Source organism: Scyliorhinus canicula, chromosome 5 (assembly GCF_902713615.1).
Source record: "Scyliorhinus canicula chromosome 5, sScyCan1.1, whole genome shotgun sequence".
NCBI classification, from domain to species: Eukaryota; Metazoa; Chordata; class Chondrichthyes; order Carcharhiniformes; family Scyliorhinidae; genus Scyliorhinus; species Scyliorhinus canicula.
Window position 1 is genome coordinate 117,597,249 of NC_052150.1, and position 14,114 is coordinate 117,611,362.

General features: G+C 48.1%; 1 protein-coding gene across 3 annotated transcripts in view; it reads left to right on the top strand.

Moving 5' to 3' along the window:
- LOC119966203 (cytoplasmic dynein 1 intermediate chain 1) overlaps nt 1–14,114 on the top strand; it is a 377,588-nt gene that overhangs the window by 274,414 nt on the left and 89,060 nt on the right. The window lies entirely within an intron of this gene.

A 14,114-nucleotide genomic window follows, 5' to 3' on the forward strand; every position in this document is an offset into this window, starting at 1 on the left:
ATGATCAGGCACCACGATCACAGTGTTCCGTCCCAACCACTTGTGTCATCAATGTCTTGTCCATAATAAAAAAGTCTATCTAGGATGAGCCCTTATAGACATGAGAGAAAAAGGAGATTCCCTCTCCCAACGTGTCTCGAAGCAGCACAGATACACCCCTCCCATAATCCTGCAAAAACCCCGATTGCTCCACATCCATCGCTGACATCTTCCCAGGTCCAGAGCAAGATCGGTCTAGCGCCAAATTAAAGCCCCCCCCCAGGTCCCAACCACCGGGGAACCTTCCAATTTCCCACTCACCAGCACAAATCTACCACCTGGATCAGATTGTCATAATCTTCCCCGCTGTGAAAGCCACCTTCTTGCTGATCAACACAGCCACCCCTCCCGTCTTAATGTCAAGCCCAAGTAGAAGACTGACCCTCCCAGCCCTTCTTAGTTTCGTCTGATCCACGGCTTTCAAATGAGCTTTCTTGTAGGAATATCAAGTCGGCCTTTAGATTCTTCAAATGCGCTAACAGGTGTGACCTCTTAATGGGTCCATTTAGACTCCAAAAATTCCAAGTCACCATTAGGGCAAGGAGACCGCCCTCTCTCTCTCTCTCTCTCTCTCTCATCTCTCTCTCTCTCTCTCTCTCTCTTCCCCCCCCCCCCCCCCCCAAAAAATCAGCCATATTTCTGTTATAGCCAACTTCCCCAGGTCGTCGTTTCGCATCCCATGAGGTATCCAAAGCCATCGACTCTTGGACATCTGTACCTGAACACCCCCCCCCCCCCCCCCCCCCCCCCCCCCCCCCACCGCCCAAACTGAGCCAAAGAAAGAAGATACTAAAACTTGTAAACCCGCTCTCCTTCTCCATTTTGTCCTCCAGCAGTTCTTCCGTTTACTAGTTTCCCACGCACTACGGTAACCCCCACACGAGGCCTGCACCTTCCCTGGTCACGCCTCAGCACCCTCACTCGACACATCATATCTGTCCCGCTCTTCATATCTCCCCCCACATGCACCCAAACCCAGAACAATCAACTCCCAACATTAGAAACAACAGTGTGGTAGTCACCACTGATGTATATATTGTGTATATATATATATATATAATATATATATATATATATATATATATATATTAGGATGTTGATATAGGTGCTTTACGGTAAGGCCCCTGTACTACAGGTACGGGGGTCGATCCCTGCCTGCTGGCTCCACCCTGTAGGCGGAGTATAAATATGTGTGCACCCCATACAGCAACCATTTCGTCAGCTGCTGTAGGAGGCCACACATCTCGGTGTAATAAAGCCTCGATTACATCCTACTCTCGTCTTTGCGGAATTGATAGTGCATCAATATATTACACTGAGTTTTTCTAGAGATGGACCTCCGCATGAAGCCGGATCACCTGCAGCTGTATCCTCAAGCAGACAATGCTAAAAAGGACTTTGAACATTGGCTAGCCTGTTTTGAAGCGTACATCGGGTCTGCGCCAGGCACAATTCCAGAAGCTCCAGATCCTTACAACAAGCGCTGAGCTCCAACGTCTTTCCACTCGTCCAGGATGCGCCGACCCAGAGACGGCCAGGTCTGCGCGGAGTGTAAACCGGCCATCCCGTGTGCGCCAGGTGAAGGCCTCCCGCCCCTTTGAATGCCTCAGCGTGGACTTCAAAGGGCCCCTCCCCTCCACCGACCGCAACACGTACTTCCTCAGTGTGGTTGATGAATATTCCCGATTCCCCTTTGCCGTCCCATGCCCCGTCATGATGTCTGCCGCCGTCATCAAAGCCTTCAACACCATCTTCGCTCTGTTCAGTTTCCCTGCCTACGTCCACAGCGACCGGGGATCCTCATTCATGAGCGATGAGCTGCACCAGTATCTGCTCAACAGGGGCATTGCCTCGAGCAGGAGGACCAGCTACAACCCCAGGGGAAACGGGCAGGTGGAGCGGGAGAATGGGACGGTCTGGAGGGCCATCCAGCTGGACCTACGGTCCAGTAATCTCCCGGCCTCCCGCTGGCAGGCGGTCCTCCCCAACGCACCGCACTCCATTCGGTCGCTCCTGTGCACCACGACTAATAAAACCCCCCAAGAACGTCTCTTTGCCTTCCCTAGGAAGTCCACCTCCAGGGTTTCGCTCCCGACATGGCTGGCAGCTCCAGGACCCGTTCTCCTCCGTAGACACGTTCGACTCCACAAGGCGGACCCGTTGGTTGAGAGGGTACAGTTACTTCACGCCAACCCGCAGTACGCTTACGTAGCGTACCCCGACGGCCGCCAAGACACAGTCTCCTTCAGGGACCTGGCACCAGCTGGTTCCCACACACCCACCCTCTCCGACCCGGCGCCTTCCCCCAGCGCCCCCCACCACAGCCCCCGGTCCGGGACAATCCGTCCTCCCCTTGTCCACACCTGGGGATGAAGAGGATTTTGACACACTCCCAGAGTCACCGAAGACCAAGCTGCCGCCGGAGTCGCCATCAGCACTACGGCGCCCTTGACGACAGATCAAGGCTCCGGACCGCCTGGAATTTGTTAATATTACTCTGTGCTTTTAAAACATAATTTCCTGTATATAGTTCTCCACCACACCTGCCGGGCTCATTTTTTAACAGGGGGTGAATATTGTATATATTGTATATATAGGATGTTGATATAGGTTCTTTACGGTAAGGCACCTGTACTACAGATACGGGGATAGATCCCTGCCTGCTGGCTCCGCCAAGTAGGCAGAGTATAAATATGTGTGCTCCCCGTAAAGCAGCCATTTCGTCAGCTGCTGTCGGAGGCCACACATCTCAGTGTAATAAAGCCTCGATTACATCCTACTCTCGTCTTTGCGTAATTGATAGTGCATCAAACAGGAAGGTGAATAACAGAGAGAAGGGAAAACGGAAACATGAATAAAAAACAGCCAAACAAGCAACAACACAATCCAAAGCCAGTCAAACATATTTACAAACTGCTGATCTCATGGTCACGTTAAAAACATGCTCGTTTCTAATGGAGTGTCCATGTAATACCCCTGATTCCGAAATGTGATCCATAACGAGTCGGATAAAGTACCCCGAATTTCACCCCATATGTAGGATTGTCTTGACCTGAATGAATCCGGCCTGACGATTGGTTAGCTCCGTGCACCAATTTGGATAGACTCTGACCACACTCCCCTCGCTTTGTGTCCTCTTCTTTGCGTGTCTGGCTCAGCGCAAGATGTTCTTCTTGTCTCAGAATCAATACAGGCGTACAACCATTGCCCTTGGCTGTACACCTGCCTTCGGCTTTTTTCACAGCACTTTATGCACTCGGTCAATCTCGAGAGGTTTATCATAGAGGTTATCATAGAATTTACAGTACAGAAGGAGGCCATACGGCCCATCAAGTCTGCACCAGCTCTTGGAAAGAGCACCCCTACCCAAGGTCAACTACCTCCACCCTATCCCCATAACCCCGTAACCCCCACCCAAACCTAAGGGCAATTTTGGACACTAAGGGCAATTTCTCATGGCCAATCCACCTAACAAAATCGCTTATTGTCACGAGTAGGCTTCAATGAAGTTACTGTGAAAAGCCCCTAGTCGCCACATTCCGGCGCCTGTCCGGGGAGGCTGGTACGGGAATCGAACCGTGCTGCTGGCCTGCTTGGTCTGCTTTAAAAGCCAGCGATTTAGCCTTGTGAGCTAACCTGCACATCTATGGACTGTGGGAGGAAACCGGAGCACCCGGAGGAAACCCACGCACACACGGGGAGGATGTGCAGACTCCACACAGACAGTGACCCAGCCGGGAATCGAACCTGGGACCCTGGAGCTGTGAAGCAATTGTGCTATCCACAATGCTACCATGCTACTAAAAGCACTCTCTCCCATCAATTTCTCCAACTCTGTGCAACAATATCTGCGGCCTACGAGTTCTCGATCCCCTCCAGCAACCCCTATGCAAAGGTTTGCTGTTGCTTCCAGTTCGTCCACCTTTGCCACGCAGCTTCTTATGACTGTCAGCCACCCAGGTAAATTCCGTAACTAATGAGGCCAACGGTCCTCGTGGTCCAGCCAACAGAATCCTCCAGCTTTTTGCAGCGACGCACCCTGGGCCTCAGGTTTTGCTCCATTTTTTTTCCACAGCCGTCCGGATCAGATTTGTTACCTTGGCCAGATATGAGGTTTCAAGCTTCTGCTTTTTGAATTTGAGTGTTGGAAAGTGACTACTGCGCCGAGTGCAGCATCTGATCTTGCCGACATCGAGCCTTCAACCGCATTTGCGAAGGCCCCCAAGTCCGCCTTGCAGCCGCTTTCTTGGTGCTTACCTTGGGAGGGTGAGTACCCGGATAAACTGTATACGGAGCAGCTTTCACCCCACAATGTTTGAAACATAATTCCTGCCGTGTTCGGCCGCCTGATTCGGGCTTAACTGGTCAAAATACACTACCTCGTGCGAGAGCCACCAAGTTCCCGACCGTCTGCGCATGGTCGTTACCGGAAGTCTCATACTATAGTCATCAAGGCAGCTACAGATCAACAGATTGAGGTATTTTCAAGAATTAATAGTTTAGTTATGATTATGTGCCAGGTTACCAGGAATTATGAGTTCAGGTCAAGTGGGGGCTGGAATTGACTACACAGCCCAGATGCTGCAACAATAAGAATAAGAGTAATTTTTAAAAATATTAGTAAATTTTCATTAAAAGAAAATTAATTTATAACAATCTAATACCATTATCAACATGGAAAATGGATGTTGCGTAATGCAACATTAGAAAAACACAGCCAACTATAAAATTCCCCCCCCCCCCCCCCAAAAAACCAGCTGATGGTAATTCATTCTTTAAAGTGGAAAATGAATGGCTGCCACCTCAGGTACAACTCCTCAAATGATCCCTTGACAGTTTACTTGACCTTCTCCAGATGTAAAAATTTCAAGAGGTCACCCAACCAAACCAAGGCATTGGGCAGGGCAGAAGATATCCATCCCAGCAGAATTCACCTCTGGGCTATTAGCGTGGCAAAGGAGAGAACATCTGCCTTCACCGTCTGCAATCCCCAGTCAGATACCCCAAAAATGGCCACAAAATGACAAGGCTCCAGGTCAATGCAAAGAATCGCTGACATGATATTAAAGAAGGAAACCCAAAAGCTTGCCATCCTGAAGCACGACCAAAATATATGGGTGTGATTAGTCGGTGCCAAAGAATACTGCTCACAGCCATCCTCCACTCCCAAAAATAAACCACTCATCCTAGTTTTAGTTAGGTGAGCCCTATGCACCATCTTGAGCTGAGCTCGACTGAGGAGGACATGGAGTTCATCCTGTGAAGGGCCTCACACTGCACGTTCCCATCTGCAATAGGCCCCAGTTCTCCTTCCCATTTTGTTCGCATCTCATCCAGTGGGGCTATCTGTGTTGACAAGGTTTGCGTAGAAATGCTCCCCGCACCACGCTGCATGTAGAATCATAGAATTTACAGTGCAGAACGAGGCCATTCGGGCCATCGAATCTGCACTGACCCTTGGAAAGAACACCACACCTAAGTCCATACCTCCACCCTGTTGCTCGTTCTGGGTGAGTGTGCTTAACACTCGATTGGCTCTCTTCCCAATCGATTTGTTTGAATCCCCCCAATACTGAGGCTGTCCCTCGACTACTGGGCGGGCCTTCAGGTGCTTTGTCTTCGAACCCCGCTGGTGCCGGGGTGTCTGGCTTCCCATATAATGTTGCAATCGCTTCCCTATCTGTGTCCTTTGTCCCTGGGATCGTTCATTTACTATGCTAACTGTCCCGGAGATTGCTTCATTAGTATGCGGAATGTTCGTTTCGGAGCTGTCTGCTCTCTTAGCAGACAGAATACACAGTGGCTTGTTGCAGCCTGCTTGTGCTGCAAACATTGTCCATTTTACCCTGCAAGCTTTGCGTTCCTCCATTTTGTATTAAGGGAATGGCCAACTGCGGTGGCTACAACCCTTTCCCTGTAACCCAGCAACCCCACCCAACCTTTTTGGACACTTAGGGCAATTTAGCATAGCCAATCCACCTAACCTGCACATCTTTGGACTGTGGGAGGAAACCGGAGGCATCCACGCAGACAACGGGGAGAACGTGCAGACTCCGCACAGACGATGACCCAAGCCGGGAATCGAACCTGGGACCTGGAGCTGTGAAGTAACTGTGCTAACCACTTGTGCTACTGTGCCCCCTTGTGATAGGATCCTATTCAACAAGGAGGAATGTAGGATAAGTCTTCTGAACAAAATTATGTACTTGATGGTAACGGAACAAGTTTGCCCTGAAAGTTGAAACTTTGTCAATAGCTCCTCCAAACCACCCCTCCACAAACAAACCCCGAAGGCCCTTTCGCTCCTATGACCTAAACATCACATCAAACACGACGGTGGAAATAGATGGTTGCTACAGGTTGGGCCAGCAATGATAGGAACCCAATTTGGAATGCTGCCTAAATTGCCTCCAGATTCTAAGAGTGGACACCACGACCGGGTTTGAAAAGAACCTCATCGGAGAGAAGGGCGGCAAGGCCGTTGCCAAAACCCGCGGACTAGAGCCCTTACACAAGCTTATCTCCACCTGTTCCCATATAGGCCTCGGCTCCTCAAACCACTCCGGCACCTTCTCAATGTTGGCCGTCCAATAGTAAACAAGCAAGTTGGGTAACGCCAGACTCCCCCAATTGCTAGACCCTCTGAAGGAATGCCCTATGGACTCTTGGGGTCTTACCCGTCCAAATAAAAGAGGCCACTAATTTATTAATCCTAGCAAAAACGGATTGGGGAGAAAAATAGGGAGACACTGAAAAATAAATAAAAGCCTTGGGAGAATATTAATTTTTATAGTCTGGACCCTGCCCACCAAGGACAGAAGGAGGTTATCCCACTTCTGCAAGTCCGATCTTATCCTGCTCACCGGGCTAGCATAATTCAATCTATGGAGCAATGGCCAGTTGTGGGCCACCTAGATACCCAAATAACAGAAGCTACCTCTGGCAAGACGAAAAGGCAAACCCCTTCACCAGGGGGTTAACCGGAAAATATTCAATCTTCTCCGTTTAGTTTGTATCCTGAAATGGAACCAAAGCTCCAAAGTAGCTTCATTATTTCATCCACAGAGGAGACTGGGTCCATAATATACAGAATCAGGTCATCAGCATGCTCGCCACCCCCCCCCCCCCCCCCCCCCCCCCAAAAAGATCAGGACCAGTGGCCTTACTTGGTTGCATCACTCCAATTGCCCTTCAGTACTTCTGGACTCAATGGGGCCCCTAACTCCTGTCTCTCTTAACCACTGGAAAGGACAACCCATCAAAGAAAGCCAACATGGCCGAACTATCCTCCTGACCGACAGAGGTTCCTGTAAAAAGTTTCAAAAACCGGATTGACTTCATTTGGGGTGGAAACCAAACTGCTGCCTGAGTTTTTAATTTGTTTAATCTCTCGGAGAAACTGCCTGCCAACTCAGTGGGTGAGCTAAAAGATGGTTGACCTTCTCCCATTCACATTAAAAAAAAACATTTGAGCGCCAAAGCTGGCTCACTGCCTTCCATGTGGACAACAGATTAAACTGCATTTGCAGTTTCTTTCTGTTCACAAGCAATTCTGGGGTAGGTTCAGACGCATATCGGCAATCCATCTCCAGGATCACATCCACCTGTCGCTGCCACTCCACACTCACCATCCGATCTAAATGCATCTTATAGGAAATTGCCTCCCCCTTACAATTGGCTTAAGAGCTTCCCATAGTGTGGAGGGAGAGACATGTGGCGGGAGAGACAGAGTCGTCCTTGTTGAATCTAATATACTCCTCGATGGTGATGGACATGTGCTCAGAAATCTTCCTTATCGCCAGCAGTGCAACATCTAACCTCCATGATAGGTGCTGACTAGAATCTGTTTCCAAGGCCAAGTTCATGAAATGTGGAGCATCGTCCGAAAATGCAATAACCGAGTATTCCGCTCCCCGCACCCAAGATAGAAGGGACCCACCCAAGAAGAAGTCAGTCCTGGAATAGACTTTATGTGGGAAAAGAATGAGAAATCCTCTTCCTCTGGATGCAAAATCCCCCGGGGGACTCTTTCTTCCCCCACACACACATGCACCAACCATCTGTTCTACAAGGGCCAAGAGTGCCACCTCCGAGAGAGCAAATGATTTAGGTCTGGAACGATCTAGCTTAGGATCCAGTACACAATTGAAGTATCCCCCAAAGACCAGTTGGTGCGTGTCCAGGTCAGGGATGGAAGCCAACAATCTTCTAACAATGCCACATTGACTCAAATTGGTGAGTAGATAGCACCCCCCCCCCCCAATTCTTTAGTCAGCCATTTGCCAGGGGCTCCCAGGTACCTACTCAAACAAATATAGGCCCATGGCCCCCCCCCCCTAAAATGGCCACCAACCCCCTCTCCACAGAGTGAGACAAAGAGAACCTCATAATCACCATCAGCAAACTAACCCCACCCCCAACTAACACTCCACTCAAATGTTCATATTGGTACCCGATGAATAACTGAATCCCCCTCCCGCCCTAAACCCCCAACCACGCATATGTGCTAAACTTATCGATCTATGTGAAGCTGGTTCTCCTCAAGATCTCCCCTATCTCACTCCCATTAACTAACTGAATTTAATGCTAACAGGGCGGTCGTCCCCATCTCCTGTCCAGGTTAGAGAGGGAAAAAAATCTACTTTATCGCCCAACCCGAGGATACAACAAACCTCACAAAACAGTACCCCTACAAAACTAGATTCCTAACAGTGGCAATATAATTTCAACTTTGATGCAAGAAACAATACTTCTCATAATAGGTAGCCCAACCATCTATAAACAAACCACAAGTGAAGCAAAAAAGCTTCCATCATCCCCACCAAATAACACAGAAGAACAAGAAGAAAATCTCATCCTCCGTCATCGGCAACTATATACAGGATACCCCAATATTCCTCCCAATTCACAGCAATCAGAGACCGTACAATACATAATTAATTTGAACCAAGTCCATGCTTCTTAACTAAGGTTCCACCTCACCGGTGCATCAAAGTAAAAGTCCTTTGAATCATACGTGACATGTAGTCTCGCTGGATACACTATCCCGAACCAAATTTTCTTGTACAAGGTGGCCGTAACCTTCTTAAAGGCTGCCCGCTTCCTTACCAGCTCAGCTCCCACGTCCTGGTAGATCCGCATGAGACTGCCCTCCCACTTCCATTCCTGATGTTCCTTAGCCCATTTCAGGACTTTCTCCTTTTTTTGGCATTGGAATGGCTTGGGAGTCCTTTATTCTTCACAAAAAAGTTGTGAAAATTTCCCAGAAAAAAAATGGCCAAAAAAGGCTCTAAAATAAGGATCCTGGTGGGAGCTGCCTAGTGAGAATCCTCACCTCGCATGACGTCACCGGAAGTCCCTTAATTTGAGTAATTATAGTTCATCCAAGACTGGAGCGAGAGGAAGTGAGATGGAGTTGAATATCATCCGTATACAGTCAGAACCTGACAATCATGTCTTTGGAATTGCTGGAAATACTAAGCACATCAGGTAGTATCTGTGGAGAGAGAACTCAGGTCATCAGGTTTTGTTGCTAAGGGCACCATGTAGATGAGGAACAGAATTGAGCTAAGAACAATTCCGGGGGACTTAAATGATCTGGTGCAGGGAGGGGCAGAGGAGTCATTGCAGTCGATTCTGTGTCTGTGATGAATAGGAAATAGTAGAAGAAAACAATGGTATTCCCATTTGGCTGAACAACAGAAGAGAAGTGTTGGAGAAATATGGTGCGTCAACTGTGTTGAATGCTACTGAAGTAAAGGTGAGGAAGGATCATGCATGATGGATACAATCACAGGATGTTGCTTTTTATTTTGGTTTTGGCCAATACCTGATTGGAATGTCCAAATATGGTGTTACAGGAAATATGGGTATGGGGCCAACATACAGCAGCGTTGCCTTGTACTTCACAGCTGTATCTAAAGTACATTTGTTTGCATAGTCCCACGCCAAAGCTACATAGCCTACATTGATTGGCTGAGGCAGGCAGGAATGCCAGCTACTGCCTGCATGGTCTGTTTAGGTGTCTTCAGTGAAGAAGACCACAAAGATAACATCCAGTGGTGACACCAGCCCCAGAGAATTAACATAGTCTGTGTTTCATGAACAAACCTTTCTCCCCAGGGTTATGATACCCATGGAGACTGTGGACGGGAAAGAAATGAACTTCCCAAACAACCACAACTGAAAAATTTATGGACTAGATTTTACTTCTTATACTTTTACAAATCAAAATAAACTAAACATGGATGAACAGGAAAATTTAATTTGTAGAAAGAATAAATTACAGTTTAAAAAGTCAATACGTTGTTAATAGATCTCCCAGATTTCTCAGATTGCCCCTTCAGCGTATATTGCCATTAATCTGAGCCATGGAATCCCTCAAAACTCTCTTCCCAGGCGGCCTTCAGGACGCGCGACAACGCAGAATCGCTGGACAGAAACTTATAGCCAAGTTCCGCACACATGAGTACGGCCTCAACCGAGACCTTGGATTCATGTCGCATTACATTCATCCCCCACCATCTTGCATGGGCTTGCAAAATCCTACCAACTGTCCTGGTTTGAGACAATTCACACCTCTTTAACCTGGGATTACCCCTCTCAGTGGCTCTGTAAAGACTTAATTACCTGCTAATGCTCGCATTCAAAGTATCGTCTTGCATCTTTGACTTTGTCTGTATAAATGTTTCTAGAACCTACCTCTTCATTCACCTGAGGAAGGAGCAGTGCTCCGAAAGCTAGTGATTTGAACAAACCTGTTGGACTTTAATCTGGTGTTGTAAGACTTCTTACTGTGCTCACCCCAGTCCAACGCCGACATCTCCACATCAGGTAAAGTTTCAAAGCATTTATTCATGCAGGAGTTAGGCTCAGAATCTCATCCAATCTCACCCCCGAGTTCTATGACTACAATGTTCACCAGAAGACCCAGCATTTCGGATCCTTCACAGCTCTACTTCCAGAATCCTTCTTTTTGGTCTCATCCTCTAGCAGTACCATGACTTCTACTTTGGCTATCTTACGTGCACAGCTTCCCTGCTGCTACTCAACTATTTCTCCTGCTGAAAAAACTGCATGCTAAGACCCTGGGCAGGATTCTCTGATTGCGTTTCTTGACGGCATCAACACGGCCTCAGGATCAGCAATTCTAGCCCCTATAGGGGGCCAGCATGGCACTGGAGTGGGCCACACCACTCCAGCTGCTGATTCTGGCATCAACTGGACGCTGTGGGGTCCGCGCATAGCGGGGTGGCTCCCTTCTCCCCCGCTGGCCCCGACTCAGCATGGCGTAGGGCTACGGGGGCCGGCGCAGAGGAAAGGAAGCCCCCAGCCCGAGTGGCCAGCCTGCCGATCGGTGGGCCCTGTTCGTGGGCCAGGCCACAACGGAGGTCTCCTTCCCCCCCCCCCCCCAACAGGCTGCCCCCGGACCTTCCACGCTGAGGTCCCACCAGCTGCTGAGAGCAGGTTAGAACGGCGCTGGCGGGACTCGGGCTTTTTGCTGCAGCCGCTGGGCCGAGAATCGGCGTGGGGGCCGCGTCCCAGCGGCGTGGCGCGATTTGCGCCGGTCGTGGAGATTCTCCAGCCTGGCCCCGGGCAGAAATAATCACGCACTGTGTCTGTTCTGACCACTGACTGATATTTGACCCGGAATGTGGTGTTTGCTTTTTTTTCCGAATCAGCTTCAGTATCCCTAATTATCTAAGGCCATATCTCATGGCCAGGTGGCACTCTAAAGGTGCTGGGCTGGTATTTTTTCCAATACAGAGATCTGGCCTGGGAGTGCCCTGAGCATGAGGTGGGAGGAGGGGCGATGGCCCCCTTTATAGGTGAGTTGGGAGCTTGGGGGCTGCATCAGGGGGTCGGGAAGTCCCGATCTTTTACTGCACTCCTGCACTGAGGTGTTCGAACGAGTGGATCACCTCAGTGCAGGAAACAGGACTAAGTGCTGCCTCGCCGGGGAGTTCCCTGCTGAGGCCCCAAATTGAAACAGAGCCCGATAGATAGTGTGATGTTTTATAGCGCCGGGAAACAATTGACTAAACATGCTTGTCACAGGACTCTGTTCCAATTTGGTTTGATTGCGCCTGTTGTATTTACAAAGTTACAAATGCTTAACCATTATTAAAACCAAGCAAATGTTATGGTTGTTAGGAAGACCAGTGGAAAGGGGGCCTGGGGAAGGAGGTCCCATTTGTGTAAGCCATGTTGGCTGGGGTTTGTTACTGGGTGGGTGTGTTGTTTATCTTGTTTTGTTCCTTTTGATACCTGATGGTTAAAATTGTTAAAATTACAAATGTCTAAATAAAATATTTTCTTTAAAAAAAAAACACAATTTATGGTTAGGATTTAGGTTTCAATTTGCATTAATTTTCAGAGTCCCAATTTTCCTGCAAAAAATTGTGTATTTTTAGAATGGTTGGTTAATTTTCTTTTAAGTACCCAATTCCTTTTTTCTAATTAAGGGGCATTTTAATGTGACCAATCTACCTACCCTGCACATCTTTGGGTTTGTGGGGGTGAGACCCACGCAGACACAGGGAGAATGTGCAAACTCCACACGGACAGTGACCCGGGACCGGGATTGAACCGAGGTCCTCAGTGCCATGAGGCAGCAATGCTAACCACTGCTCCACCATGCAATTTTCTTTAAGTCTTCCCAAAAGATCTCCCTTTTAATTTTTGCACAATCTTTAGAATTCTTTCATGTCCTTTTTGATAAGATATTGTATTTTTGTTCTATATTCCTCATATTGCCTTTCAAATTCTGCATAGGATTGTGTGAAGCATAGGCCTTTAGATAGCATTTGTGAGGGGACCATAGGTCTTGCAGTTTGGTTTATTTTGTCAAGAACAACATTGACTGCTGGCAGTCCATCTAGCTTCTGATTACTGACTGGTATGAACTGGAACCTCAGGTGAAATTCCTGGTCACATTGCTTCTTACCCTTGATGTTCGGCAATTTTTCTTTGAAGCAGGACACCAAATTGTCATAAGGCATTCTTTTGTTAAAACAAGTACTGAACCATTCTGTTCAGGTTCTAGCTCTAACCCCCATTTTTTCCCCTGTTTTTGCATGCTTTTTGATGTCAGGTGATCAAGGGCCAAAATTTAAAGATTCACAGTAAACCAGGATGCAGATAATAAGACTAAGAATTCATTATTCTGGGTGTAGGAAATTGTTTAAAGTATCAAAACAGTTAAATCCTCAGAGCTGTCTTATCTATACGGAATATAATTAAATTTTATAAACTCGGGTAACACATTTAGCCTGAACTGCTTTCATCTTCAATTTTACCGGAGCAACTTTTAAAATTTGTAATTGGAACAGATTGCGTTTATGTTACACCTTTCACATCGCGCAACTTCCCAAAGGTGCCTTGAGAGGGTGGCCGAGGGGAATGGGGGGGGGGGGGGGGAGATTGTTGCAATGTGGCATAAACTGAATGTAGGGAAAAGTGAGTTTTTCCCGGTGAACGAGTTGGGAAAGTGGACTAATTTAGGGAGGGTGCCATTTACGGTAGCGAGGGATTGGTTTAGGTACTTGGGGGTTCAGGTTGCGAGGGAAAGGATGGAACTCCATTAGTGGAACTTAATGAAGCTGGTGGAGGAAGCCAGGTGGAAATCTCACGAGGTGGGATACACTATAGTTCACGTTGGCGGGGAGGGTCGAAGTGGCAAAAATGAATTTTCTGCCGAGGTTCTTTTTAATTTTTCAGGCTCTCTTGATCTTTATACCAAAGGCCTTTTTTCAGAAATTGGACACTATTCATTTTGGGCTTTGCATGGGCAGTGAAAGTGCTGAGCGTCGGAAGGATCCTGCTACAGAGGGGGAGGCAGCCGAATCTGCTTCATTATTATTGGGTGATGAATGTGGATAAGGTGCAGCGATGGTGGGAAGGAGAAAGGATAAAATGGGTTAGGATGGAGGAGGAACCTTGTAAGGGGTCCAGTTTGAAGGCTGTGGTGACGGCAGCGTTGCCAATGGCTCTGAGTAGGTATTCAGGGAGTCCGATGGTGCATTCCACGGAGAAAATATGGATTTAGTTTAGGAGGCATTTTAGGGTAGAAGGGA